General features: G+C 39.8%; 1 protein-coding gene across 5 annotated transcripts in view; it reads right to left on the reverse strand.

Annotated features, from left to right (window-relative positions):
- The window catches only part of Cpne1 (copine 1), a 48,206-nt gene that overhangs the window by 15,458 nt on the left and 17,548 nt on the right, over positions 1-15,200 (reverse strand). The gene's annotated exons all lie outside the window — the stretch shown is intronic.

Consider the following 15,200-nt stretch of genomic DNA (forward strand, 5'->3'; position numbering starts at 1 on the left):
ATAACGATTTGCCAAAGAATACTTAGAATAGCTTTATTCATAATAGCCAAAAACTTGAAACTTCCAATATCCACCAATAAAATGGCTCAACAGCTGGTGCCTGTGGCTCACCTATAATCCTAGCTACTCAGGAGGTCAATTCTGAGGATCACAGTTCAAAGCCAACCCAGGCAAGAAAGTCCATGAGACTCATCTCTCAATTAAAAACCAATAATTGGAAGTAACCTGTGGATAAAAGTGGTAGAGCATTAGCCTTGAGCTAAAGAGCTCAGGGATAGTGCTCAGGCCCGGAGTTCAACCCTGGGACCAATTAAAAAAAAAAAAAAAAGAATGGCTATATAGTCATGTTTAGAGAAAAAAAGCAACCAAAGAAAATTACTGGTTTTTTTAGTTTTGTTTTTATTTGTCTGTCAGTTGTGGGGCTTGAACTCTGAGCCTGGGCACTGTCCCTGAGCTCTTTTTGGTCAAGGCTAGCACACTAAAACTTGAGCCACAGCACCACTTCTGGTTTTCTTTATTGGAGAGTCTCCTGGACTTTCCTGCCTGGGCTGGCTTTGAACTGTGATCCTCAGTTCTTAGTCTCCTTAGTAGCTAGGATTACAGGCATGAGCCACCAGTGCCAGGCTAGAAAGTTACCGTATGTAATAAGATACATCTGAAAGCTAAAACCTACTGACTCTACTTATGAAGTTTTGAACAGGCAAAAACTAATCCACAAGGAAAAGAACAGTGCTTGTGCTCCTTACTTCTTCAGAGGAGGAGCAGGTATTGACCAAGATGAAGAGAATTCTAGGAAGAGAAAAGTTCTCTATCATAATAGGAACGTGAATCACTTGAGTGTTTGCACATAACAGTATACTTAAATACCTGGAAATACTGAACTTAAGACATGTTGAAATGTTTCAGTATAGTGATACCTGAAACTTTTTTAAATATACCCCCAAAAAAAATGGTTGAACAGGTAGACATGTAAAAAACAGGAAAACTGAAGTCACAGAATCTAAATGGTGAACATATAAGTATTCACTATACAAATTTTCAGCTTTTCTGAATGTTGAAAGTTTATATAATAAGGGCTGGGAAGGTGGCTCAGTGGTAGAGCGCTAGTCTTGCATGCATGAGGCCTGGGTTCGATTCCTCAGCACCACATAAGCAAAAAGAGAAAAGCCGGAAGTGGCGCTGTGGCTCAAGTGGTAGAGTGCTGGCCTTGAGCTGAAGAGCTGAGGGACAGCTCCCAGGCCCAGAGTTCAGGCCCCACGACCGGACCCAAAAAAAAAAAAAAAAAAAGTTTATATAATAAAACATTGGAAAGTTAAATGGGCTGTATAGACCCTTCCTCTGCTAAGACTGTAAAGTACAAAAACATTCAGTGGCCGGGCGCTGGTGGCTCACGCCTGTAATCCTAGCTACTCAGGAGGCTGAGATCTGAGGATCGCGGTTCAAAGCCAGCCCGGACAGGAGAGACTGTGAGACTCTTATCTCCAATAAACCACCAGAAAACCGGAAGTGGCACTGTAGCTCAAGTGGTAGAGCGCTTGCCTTGAGCTGAAGAGCTGAGGGACAGCACCCAGGCCCAGAGTTCAAGCCCCACAACCGACAAAAAAAAAAAAAAAAAATTCAGTGATTATCACTAGAGATTTCACTGTCATACTTTTAGGATTCTCAAAGATCTAAACAAAAGACTTGATCTGGCCAAACAGATGCAATGGACCAGAAGTTTCTGTAATAGGACTCATTTTATTGTGGATTAGAAAATTCTCTCCTAATCATTACCAATATACCACTTTTCCCCAAAGCTGGCCTATAGTCAAATGCCAACCATATTGATGTGGCTTCTATCCAAGAGGCCAGCGCTTTGTGCAACCACTGTCTCACTGGATTCATCAAGCCTTTATAAACAATGTTTAGAGGGTTTGTATGTATATGTATGTATATAGCTACAGTTGGAACCTGGTCTTGCTCATGTTAGGAAATTGCTGTTAGTTTTATTAGATGGGCCTTGAACTCACAACCTCCCTGCATTCAAGCTGGGATCAGAGGAATGTGCCACTCTACCCAGCTATAATTTGCTGTTTTTCATTCTTTGAGCCACATCTTTTCCAAATCATGCGTATCTTTTATCTGCTTTCAAGCCAGTCTCTTATTGTAAATGTGGTTAAAACTCCTGGGCACTCCTCAGTCCTGTATTTTGTGAACAGGTGCACATTCTAAAGCAGAATCACCTTTAATACATTGCCATTATAAAGCTACATAAGGGCTAGGAAGGTGGCTCAGTGGTAGAGTGCTTGCCTCACAACATGACGCCCTGGGTTCGATTCCTCAGCACCACATAAGCAGAAAAGGCCTGAAGTGGCACAGTGGCTCAAGTGGTAGAGTGCTAGCTTTGAGCTGAAGAACTGAGGGACACCACCCAGGCCCAGAGTTCAGGCCCCACAATTGACAAAAAAAAAAAGAAAAGAAAGAAAAGAAAAAGAAAAAAGCTACATGAGCTTTCTACCTTTTTAGGATCAATGATTTACAAAACTGTGGAGCACTGGTGGCTCATGCCTATAATTCTAGCTACTCAAGAGGCTGAGATCTGAGAATTGTGGTGAAGTCTCCCCTCCCCCGCCCACCAGATAACAGGAAGTGGGGCAGCTGCTCAAGTGGTAGAGTGTTAGCCTGAAGCAAAATAGCTCAGGGACAATGCCCAGGCCTCTAGTTCAAACCCCGTAACTGACATTTCTTTTTTTTAAAACAAAACTATTTTAAAAGAGGTCTAACTGGGGCTGGGATTGTGACTTAGGGTGGGGTGCTTGCCTAGCATGAATGAAGCCCTGGGTTCGATTCCTCAGTACCACATAAATATAAAAAGCTGGAAGTGGTGCTGTAGCTCAAGTGGTAGAGTGCTAGCTTTGAGCAAAAGCAGCTCAGGGACAACGTCTAGGCCCTGAGTTCAAGCCCCAGGACTGGAGTGGAAAAGAAGAAGAAGAAAAGGTCTAGTCTAGCATTGGTGGTTCACGCCTGTAATCCTAGATACTCAGGAGGCTCAGATCTGAGGATCAGGTTCAAAGCCAGCCCAGGCAGGAAAGTCCATGAAACTCTTTTATCCAATTAACCACCTAAAAACCAGAAGTGGCCCTGTGGCTTAAGTGGTGGAGTGCTCACCTGGAGCTGAAGAGCTGACAGACAGCGTCCAGGCCCAGAGTTCAAGCCCCATGACCAACCAAAAAAAAAAAAAAAAAAAAAGAGGTCTAGCTATACGTAGTAGTCACCAGATTTTTATGTACTCCCTTCTGCCAGCAAACATTTTTTATTATGATGTCTATAATAGCTAGGACACTGGTGGGTTAGACCTATAATCCTAACTACTCTGGAGACTGAGATCTGAGGTTATGGTTCCAAGACAGTCCGGGTAGACAAATCAGACTCCTACCCTAATCAACCTGCAAAAACCTGAAAGTGAGCCGGGCACTGGTGGCTCATGACTGTAATCTTAGCTACTCAGGAGCTTAAGATCTGAGGGTTGCAGTTTGAAGCCAGCCCTGGCAGTAAAGTCTGTGAGACTCTTATCTCCAATATATTACCATAAAAAGCCAGAAGTGGGGCTGTGGCTCAAATGGTAGAGCACTCGCATTGTGGGAAAGAATCACAATGACAGCACGCAGGCCCTGAATTCAAGTCCTAGGACTGGCAAAAAGAAAAAGAAAGAAAAAAAAAAGCTCAAGAAAGAGTTCCAGGCTTGAACAAAAAAGCTAAATAAGAGCAAGAGTCTGTGAGTTCAAACTCTACTACCAGCACAAAAAATATCTAACAGTCTTGCCATTACCACACTGTCCCCTACAATTTGTTCTCTATTTTTACTACAAACTATAAATTTGACTCCAACTAAAAAAAAAAGTCATCTTCCTTTGCTAGGAGTCCTAACTACTCAGGAGGCTAATAACTGAAGATAGCAGTTAAATCCAAGATAGTCTTACCCCAATTAACCAGCAAAAAGCCCCAGCTAGAGATTTTTTTAAGTAGTAGAGCCCCAGTCATGAGCAAAAAAAGCAGAGTCTGAGTGCCTGAGTACAAGCCCCAGGACAGAGGGATGGGCTGACAGATGGACATGCACGCACACACACACACAGCTGGTGGTGACAGATGGACATGCGTGCGCGTGTACACACACACACACACACACACACACACACACACACACACACAGAGCTAGTGGCTCCTGCTTGCAATCCTAGCTACTCAGGCTGAGATTCGAGGATCACAGATTCACACACACAGGCTGAGATTCGAGGATCACAGATACACAGATACACACACACACACACACACACACACACACAGAGAGAGAGAGAGAGAGAGAGAGAGAGAGAGAGAGAGAGAGCTAGTGGCTCCTGCTTGCAATCCTAGCTACTCAGGCTGAGATTCAAGGATCACAGATTGTAGCCGGGCAGGAAATTCTGAGAATTTAACTTACAAAAAAGCTGGAAGTGAATTTAACTAACAAAAAAGCTGGAAGTGAGCTGGGCTCACACCTGTAATCCTAGCTACTCAGGAGGCTGAGATCTGAAGATCATGGTTCAAAGCCAGCCCGGGCAGTAAAGTCCATGAGACTCTTACCTCCAATAAACCACCAGAAAACCAGAAGTGGCACTGTGGCTCAAGTGGTAGAGTGCTAGCCTTGAACTGAAGAGCTGAGGGACAGAGCCCAGGCCCAGAGTTCAAGACCCATGACCGACAAAAAAAAAAAAAAAAAAAAAATATATATATATATATATATATATATATATATATATATATATATATATATATTTTTCCCCCCTATAAAACTCTAAGCTCAACTAGGGAAAGACCAGATCTGCCTTACTCTTATTCTAGTGACTGACACAAAGCAGATATTCTTAATATTTGTTGAAATAATGAATGCTAAGAAAAAAATGATAACCAAATTATCCTCAGGAATTATCCAAATTAGTCCTAACCTATTGCTAAAGCAATCAAGGAGGTGAGCTTTCTAGCTATTTCCAACCAGGAATTATTAAAGCTTGTCAGAAATTCCAAATGGAAACAGTTGACTACATAGCTCCAATCTTTTCTGCCTTTACTTTCTACTACGTAGGAATCTCAGTCCCTTCTACCGCCCCTGTGCTTTATTTCCATGGACATTAGTGCTTTCCAAGATCTATACCTGGCAGAACACATTAATATACCATCCCTTAAAGAAGTCAAACTCATAGCCAAGTATGGCAATACTTGCCTGTAATAACCAACACTCAGGAGGCTGAGGCAGAAATATCAAGAGCTTGAGATTTACATAGCAAGACTGCCTCAAAAATTAAAAACAAAGCAAAAACATTGGTCTGGGAATCTGTCTTAATGGTAGAGTGCTTGTTTCGCATGCATGAGGCTCTGGGTTCAATTCCTCAGCACCACATAAACAGAAAAGGCTCATGTTCAAACCCCACGACAGACTAAATAAAAATAAAAAGCCAGGCTTTTTCTTATTTTATTACAAGCTCATGCTTGTAATCCTACTTAAAAGGCTGAGATCTGATGATAGTGGTTCAAATCTAGTCCAGGCAGGAAAGTTTAGGAGACTCCTATCTTCAATTAACTACCAGAAAACAGGAAGTGAGGCTGTGGCTCAAAGTGGTAGAGTGCTAGCCTTGAGCAAAAGAGCTAGGGACAATGCCCAGGTCCTGAGTTCAAGCCCCATGTCCCCCACAAAAAAAGGCGTGGTTCAAGTGGCAGAGCACCATCCTTGACCAGAAAAGCCAACCAAGAGAGCTCAAGGCCCTGAATTCAAGCCCCACTACCAACACACACATACACACAGAGGAAATGATCTAGATGATCTAGTATAAATTCCCTAATGCAGGGAGCGAAGATGTGATTTGGCTAAGTCCACATATTTTGGTTAGGTGAAATGAGGCCAAAATAAAAATATTTTGATTTCCACCTAGTAAAAACTTCGGATTGTCAATTCCTCTCTCCTGAATGTCCCTTCTTATATTCAACAGCAATCTGATGTAGCAAGCAACAGGTTCTTCAGCAGTGATCAAGTTCTAAATACTGGTCTTACTCCTTCACAAGCCATGTTACTAGCATGTATTAGTGACTATCATCATTATCCTTTTAAGCCTAATTCATAAGTGCTTCCCTTTTCTTCATGTCTCCAGCATTCAACAGCCTCTTACCCTGGGGTACTATACTCAACCCACACCATAACACTGTATTCTCTGTTTCTCCATCTACTTGCCTGGTAAATGACAAACACCTTTAGAATGTTGCTTCAGTTATTCCTGTTACACAGCACAGATCTACACATGATGTAAACTCAAAACACCTTAGGGATGTTTATATCAGTGTCCCAGAACAGGTAATATATCTCTTCAGGAACTAAGTATTAAGGAATTGTATAAGCCAGATGCTGGTGGCTCACAGCTTTAATCCTAGATACTCAGGAGGCTGAGATCTGAGGATCACATTTTGAAGCCAGCCTGGGTAGAATAGTACCTGTAAGACTCCATCTCCAACAACCACTAAAAACTGGAAGTGGAGCTGTGGCTCAAGTGGTAGAGTTGCTAACCTTGAGCATAAAAATTAAGGATAGCACCCAGGCCCTGAGCTCAAGTCCCACAACTGACAAAAACAAAGAACCAATAGAACTTGGGGCTGGGGGTTTAGCCCAGCGGAAGGGTGCCCGCCTGGCACGCGCAAGGCCCTGGGTTTGGTCCTCAGCCCTGGGGGGGGGGGGGGGAACTACAGAACTGGGAAGGTGGCTCAGTGGTAGAGTTCTTGCCTTGCATGCATGAGGCCCTGGGTTTGATTCCTCAGCACCACATAAGCAGGAAAAAAAAAAAAAGCTGGAAGTGGCATTGTGGCTCAAGTGGTATAGCACTAGCCTTGAGGTGAAGAGTTGAGGGACAGCGCCCAGGCCCAGAGTTCAGGCCCCACGACCGGACCTCCCCCCCCCCCAAAAAAAAAAAAAAAACCCTACAAAACTAGGGTAAATGCTAAAAATCTAGTTCCCATGGGAACTAGATTACCAGCATACCACTGTTGATAAAGAATCTCATTCTCCACCAACAGGGTGTAACTTGCACTTCATTTTTCATGGCATTCTTTCCCCTGCCTTGGGAGGTTCTAACTCTGGGTTTTATTGGATCCAACTCAGTGCCTAATGACTGAGATATATTCATCAATCTTTCAAGCTTAGGTGTTTTACTTTCTTTACTATCAAAAGCCTATCAAGGAAAAGCACTGGGCTCCAATTTCTAATTCCTTTTATCAACTCTAGGTCATGGTGTACTTTTAGAGAGGCTTCAAGGAAGAGAAATAGGATCTAAGTGTCTGGGTGACAGGCTCACCCTTTCATCAAACCAGTTATGCTCACACCTGTTGCCTACCTTGGCATGATGGAGCAGCTCACAGATCCTGGTCAAGTCTTGGAAGCCAGTTAGGAAATCCTTCATAGGCTCCCCATGGATGGAACACCACACACTAATTTCTGGTAAGACTGGAGACACATTCATAACCACACTTCTCTCCTTTTCAACCTCCTCAAGGAATACGGAGAAGGTAAGTTTTCTTAACCATGAAAACCTCTCAACTTAATATTCTCCAAACTTAAAATTAAATATATTTCTCAAACTAAACCAAAACTACAAACTTTCTTTTTGAGACGGAATCTTGTTATGTGGCCCAGGCTGTCCTGGAATTTAAATCCTGCTTTCCAAGGAATTCATTTCAGCCTCCCAAATCTGGGATTAGAGAAGTGTACACACTGTTACAAATCCTTAATATTCTTTATTCATACATATTCACATAGTAAAGCTTTAATAAAGTGTAGATTCATATATTAAAAAGCTTAGCTTCCACAGCATATGGCAACATTATAAGGCTTAGAATGTTCATATGCTCCTAACAAGTGAAAAGTGGGAAGAATTAAAAAAGGAAAATAGACAAAGGATTTCCCATCCAGCTGTACTGAATGGGGAAAAAAAAAAAAAAAGACACTAATCCAATTCTATCACCATCAAATTTATCCAAAGTGGAATAAACCGATGCACAACTCTTCATAAGAGAAGCTATCTTGTGGAGACAATTGAATACAAGGAATGCAGGATTCATTAGTACCGAGGTTTTCTCCACCCAGAAGTTCTGAACATGCTTACACAAAGCCTCTACCTGCTCATTTCAAATTAAGTTTGGGTACTACTCTGTGGTATCTGACTGTGGACCTGGAGAAGTCTTACCAACAAGTAATGTTTCTGTCTCTCCACAGTATACTTAGAACTGAGGAACTGAATAGACATGGATGGACCTGGGCAAGAGACCCTTCCCAGCACTGATTCCACTGACAGTACTGCTGCCAGTTGCTTCCTATGCTTTACCCAGTCAGGAATAGTAGTCTGTAACTTGTAAGTCATGGAGGCATCTAGGAAAATTCTGTCTGCTCCATACTATGAATGAGATCCTAGTAAAGTTACTTTCCTTCTCTGTGTGTGAATTTTCCCATCTATAAAATGGAGGCAATAATACCAACTTTACAGGGTTAATGTGACGTGAAGTGCTCCCTGCTTGGCACAGAGTAACTACTGTGCACCAATTGTTCTTTTAGTGTTCACAAAGGGGCAAGTGAACCTTTGGGTCCTTGAGCAGTATTGTTAGCTCCTTATTGGTTCATGTGGACACCAAGAAGGAATGCTTCTGCTCTACTTGTTCCAGATGACCTAGGCAGCAGAATAGAGACTACCTCTGAAAGGAATAAAATCTCTTCCTCATTTAAGCTGCAGTACAGCAATGCATCAGTAGCTTAAAAAGCAATACAACAGTACACAAATCAAAATTTTAAGTTCCATTCTCTTGGTCCTCTGTAGTTAATGATCCAAATACACTATAGATTTTCAGAAATAGAACAGGTTCACAGAATCACATAAGTTTACCAGTGGATAGGAGGATAATGTAGTTTAATTCTATTTTGTAGAAACACTGAAACCAAAAGGAGGAAATCACGGTGACTGATGGGAGCCACAATTTCATTCCCTAAAAATGTGATTTCTCTGGCTACCCATTTCTGCAATAGCTCACAAAATTCCATAATTCAGCCAATCTGAAGCACTCTTAGCCACTAAAATAGTAAAGATCATGTAGCCTACCTCCATGACCTACAGACCTATACTAACCATGCACACAGTTGGAAAAGTCATCTATATCCATCACTCTCCCTATTCAACTGATTACTGGGTCAAGAAGGGAGAAATTGCTGGAAATCACATTTACAGGACTTCACCAAAGGAATACATTTTTAACAGTACCAATATGCTAGAATTCACCTCAGAAAAAAGTGATGTCTGCCAAAACTTAAGACTATCTACTGGGTAGTCAATTTCTCCCACATAATCCCTGCAGTAACTTACATCCTTTTAAGGACTATCACCAGGGTGTGAGGCAATATCAAATCCCATTCTCAAAGATCCTCAGGGCCAGGCACCGGTGACTCACACCTGTAATCCTAGCTACTAAGGAGGCCCAAATCTGAGGATCACAGTTCAAAACCAGCCTGGGCAAGAAAGTCCATGAGACTCTTATCTCCAATTAACCACCAGAAAACCAGAAGTGGTGCTGTGGCTCAAGTGGTAGAGCACTAGCCTTGAGCTGAAGAGCTAAGAGACAGTGCCCTGGCCCAGAGTTCAAGAACCATGACAAAAAAAAAAAAAATTCTCAGAGCAGAAGCATGGTCTAAAACCTTCACATAGCCAATGTGCAGTGATCTGCATCACACACAAGCGTGCCAAGCAGCAGACAAGAGAGTTCATGGAAAATAACCTATTTGTTCTTCATAATGTCTATCCTCACTGGAGTAACTCATTTAATTGAGACACTTAGAAGATATTAAGAATATTCTTCAAAATTTCCATGCCTCAAAATACAGAAATAAAGGAATGAGTTCAACAGGCAACTACACTATAGCCACGGACTGGTGAAACTCATCTCTTGAGAAATAGGTGTGTTTCCTTTTCCATTATGTGCTAGATGTGCAACACTTCTCAAAATTTTATTTTTACAATTTTATCATGTATAATTTTACATGGTTTCAACTATGGCTAGCTGTTCATTCATAGTAGGTAACATTAAATGTGAAGGCAATGAATGTTGCCAGGTACATCCTGTTAATTTCATGGTCAGTTAGCAGTTATATGACTCCTGACATTGTAGCCAGATTTACAGCAGTGGCTCAAAGGCCACATAATAGAGTGTATACTCACAGATACACACATATAGTGTATACACACATAGATACACACACATATATAGACTGTGCCACCCTCCCATTCCAACCCAATGTGTTAAGTGGAGGGTGGTGTACAAACTTCAAAGTGGAACAAGAGGAAGACAGTAGCAACACCTGATGGTACAACTGAAGATCCTCTAAACAGATGGGCATGGTGGTTTATGCCTGTAATCCTAACCACTCAGGAGGTTGAGTACTAAAGGACTGAGGCTAGACACTATCTCCAAAGTAACAGCTGTAGGTATGGCACAAGTGGTAGAGCACCAGCATGGCAAGTATAAGGCACTTAGTTAAATAAAACCCAGTACTGCCCCCTAAAAATTGATCCTTCCAGCAGTTGAATTTCTTAACCCTTCTTTCATAGTTTGTAAAGATTAACAGGTACTTTGTGGAAGCACAATATGGTGAACTTTTAATATGAAACACAGGGCATATATATGACTGCCCTTATTCATTAAAAGCTTTAGTCTCATTGATGACACTTCAAATAAAGCTCAGTCCTGGTTACAGCAGATTTAGTGTTATCAACAGGCAAAAGGAGAAATGGCACAATGGGCTGAAACACAATGGGGTAGGCCCATTTAAATGTAGCATATATAGCTCACTCCTGGGAAGTTATGATTCTGTTAGTTCTACTTTTCCATTTCCCCCAGCCTTCTCATCAGTTGATGAGCAGAGGAGCTCATCATTAAGTCATCAATTGATTAGGAAAAATGAATGTTACTAAACCAAGTGTCTGATAGCTGGGGTGCCAGTTCTAATGATCTGCTCCGTCCTTTCCCCCATTTCTCATTATGCACGTTCTCCTGTATGTTTGAACCATCAACATTTTCACTGGACAGACATCTCGGGCTAAACAGAGACCAAGTGATATGGTTAATGAACTTTTCCCTACCACAATGTACTGACCCAATATTGTATATGGGGCTGAAAAGTTTGTATCAGCTGGCTTTTTTCTCCTCCTGGACTCTTCAGTAACTTATCAGTATGTAGAATAGTGTGCCACCTTGGTTGCTTATTGCTTATTGTTGATCCAGAAAAGGAACCACATTTTAGGATGCTTTTGAGATTCTCAGACACAAAGTAGTTCAGACCACCAGGAAGAATAAAGAATCAACATTTACCAAAAGAGGAACTTGCTTATGGTGTTGAACAAAAGGTGTTTTCTCAGGAAGTCACATCAGAGAATTGTACTATGGCCATGGTACCCTCTTTCCAAAAGATTTTATAGTAATCGAACAGATTTTATACTAAAAAAAAAAAACTGAAATTTTAATAAAAAAGCAACACCACGTTTAGATTCCACCATATCTCATAAAAATTCTACTTTGAATCTGGACACAGGTGGCTAATGCCTGTAATCCTAGCTACTCAGGAGGCTGAGGTCTGAGGATCACTGTTCAAAGCCAGCCTGGACAGGAGAGTCCATGAGACTCTTATCTCCAATTAACCAAAGAAAACCGGGAAGTGGCATTGTAGCTCAAGTGGTAGAGCACTACCCTAGAGCTGAAGAGCTCAGGGAAAGTTCCCAGGCCCAGAGTTCAAGCCCCATAAGAGAGAGAGAGAGAAAATTCTACTCTGGGGAGCACAGTGATGGATGCACAACTGATATTCTCTTGCTGTTCAATACTGCAAAGCAAAAAGCAGTAAATGATAGACGTGATCTTTCAGTCACCCTTCACAGATGGTATTTGAGGGGCAACTGATTTCAGTTATTTTCCAAAAACTTATTAGTTGACCTTAATCACTTAAAAAAGGCTGCTGAGCATAGTGGAATACCTCTATAGTGCTAGCTACTCAGGAGGCTCAGGCAGAAAGACTGCTTGAGCCAGGAGTTCAAGGCCAATCTGAGCGAGTAAGATCCACTTATCTCAACAAAAAATAAAATGATTTAGCTACCAGATGAAATTACATATTCATAGTCTAAAAACTATAAAACAAACTGAATATCCCTGTAGAGACTAAACACTTATATGATACAAGTAAAAATTTTAAGAGCTTTGGTTATCCTGCAACTTTAATCTGGGATTAAAAAAAAGAACTTCATTTGCTTAATTTTTCAGAAGCTTTAACAATACAAAACTCAGATCAATGTCAGAAAGCAGTATTTTTGATTCCTCTTCCTTCCACACTCAAGTATCTCATAGTAAATTTAAAAAAGCTTCAGAGATGTGTAAAATTGAGAATCTACTCTAAAGATTTGTTTTCTCACTTCCATTTCTTTCCAAGTCCACAAATGAAGTCGTTTGCTAGCAAAACACCCACAATAAAATTCTGAAAAGACAGGATTTGAGCTAGAATCAAGTTTCCTCCCTGCCGTTCCAGGCATCCTCTTCTTTCCACACTTCAGCACTAGCAGACAAGAAATAAGCAACAATTGTTATGTCCAAAACCACCAAGTCCACATTTCCAAAGGCACAAAATATTTCAGTTTAGGAGGGGAAAAAGTAATGTGATAGCTCAGTGAAGTAAGTTTGTGTAGTTAAAGCATTAAAAGTATCAGCCTTTATTTTGTGACAAGTTTATTAAACAGTATTCAAAGACTTCATCTTTATAAACAAACAAAATAGTGCTGAATAATGCCAAGGCAGTATTTGATGGCAATGCTGAGTCCATATTTTCAACAAGCCATTTAACTGAGTTTGGGTTTTAAAGTTTCGATTACTACAGAACTGCCAATAAAACAATTTGAGCAAAATAATTTAAATGTGGTAATTTGGTTCCAGTATTGAACCTTAAACTCAAGAACCTGGCAGCACTCTTGCTAGGTTTTCTTGCTCATAGCTGGTGCTCTACCATGTGAGCCAGGCCAGCTCTTTGCTGTTTAATTGGAGATGGAGTCTCACACACTTTTCTGCCCAGGCTGGCTTTGAACTGCAATCCTCTAGGTTTCAGTCCCCTAAGTAGCTAGGATTACATGTGTAAGCCATTGGCACCCAGCTGGAAATAAAAATTTTTAAGTGATCACTACAAAAATTTCTTCCAAAAGCTTTAACTAGCAATTTTACATATTCTTTACTTGGCTTTCAAGTGTTCTTAAAATTATGAGTGGATTTTATTTTTACAAATGTGTCCCAAAATTGTACATAATCACAAAATCCAGTAAAACAGAGTTGTAATATGAATAAAGCTTTTATGTTTCCTTATTTTTATTCAAGGTGATGATAACCACCTAAGAACACCCATGTTTGCTTACTTCCATAGACAGTCCTAAATTTCCATCTAGTGGATAAAACTGACCTTAACTTTATTGAATATTACTACCTCAAATTTTGAATTAAAAGTCTGTAATGAAGTTTTAATTGTCAATGCTTTGACAAGTTGGAATACAAGATTAGCAACTACATTTTACTGTGTTGCATTAAAACAAAACAAAAAAACAGAATGCAGCCACTGATAATCGTACATCCAAACTATAGCGTAAAACACAGAATATTCCCAAATTATACTTGCACTAAATCTTTCACGGAAGTTCAAAAACATTTACAAATTTTCTTATTTATAAAATACATTTGTAGGTTTCTCTAATCCTTTAAACCAAGAAAAATAACCACCAAAACTCAGGAGAAAAAAAATTAAGCCTAATGGAAGATTCTCTTCCATTAAATGTCTAAGTCACCAAGAACAGACAATAAAATGTACACATAAAATTTAGAATACTGTGATAGTGTTTACAAATGCACACTACGTTGAGCAAAGCTTTACAAATCCTTCATACCATACAAAAGAAATGAGAAAATCATGCAAATTCAATTCTACCCCCAACCTAGTTCTTAGGAGACAATTTGTAAGAACGGTATGAATAGTTTCACAAACACATTTTCATTATTAGAAAACAAAAAACAAAAAAGCCTGAAACTCCAATGCCCAGAAAAAAAAAAAAATAAAACAGTATGCTTAGCAGTTAGCACTATGTTAATAGTCTCAGGTATACAGAAATCAAGTTCCAGAGGACAAAGCATTTAATTATATTTCACAACCAGCACTGTTGTGATTCAACAAAATAGGAAGCACACTTTCTCTCCAATTTCTACACAAACCACTATTTTCTGAATTTATTTGACAATGAGATCAAGATATCCTTTTTAGTATTTATCTAAAATGTAGGAACTAGATGCCATAAAGTGTATGGATTATTTAATAAGAATGTATGATCATAAAACCAAAATAAATTATGAAAAGGATAATAGGACCCATTTTTCTAAAGTGAAAATAACTTTTCAAAGTATAAAATAATCTGTTTTAGAAATAAATGCCCAAACAGCACTGATATGGGATTTTTTGTTTGTTTTGCACTATCTTTGGAATTAGAAATCATTACTCTAATAATATGTGAAATCAATACTTTTTAACGTGAGGAGGCGGTACCTAATTATCTGCCAAGCCAATTTATATTTGTGATTTAACAAAAGACTCACAACACAACTCCCATTTTGAAAGTCTGAACAATCCTTTCCTTACACAAAACTCCTGGGCTGTCAATCCTCTATTGAAGTGATGAAAAGGCTTTTTCAAATCTCACCACACAAATGAAACTTTCCACTCCTAAATTACAAGCCACTGTATTTCAAATGCTCCACAAACTTTTACATCCAAAAGGCACTACATGTTTTAATAGGAAATACTATTTTATAAGTCTAATCTCTTCATAAATATATTGGTTTGCAAGATGTTAGGATATTTCAAATCAAAAGGGCCATGTAAACAATAACATTTCCATGATAATTCACAAATCTATTTTGTTTATCATGTGACACATCTTTAGAGCATTTTAACTAAAGAAACCCTAGTGTCTAATGTGTCAGTAAGACATTGTAAGATAAATGTTTTATAAGGAAAGAAACTTAACCACCAGAACCTATGTGGTCCTCCTACTTTAGTGTCCTGAATGCTAAAGAATATTAAAGCTCAAGGAATCTCAATT

The sequence above is a fragment of the Dipodomys spectabilis genome, unplaced genomic scaffold (genome assembly GCF_019054845.1).
Source record: "Dipodomys spectabilis isolate Male_0828 unplaced genomic scaffold, ASM1905484v1 ptg000175l, whole genome shotgun sequence".
Taxonomy (NCBI): domain Eukaryota; kingdom Metazoa; phylum Chordata; class Mammalia; order Rodentia; family Heteromyidae; genus Dipodomys; species Dipodomys spectabilis.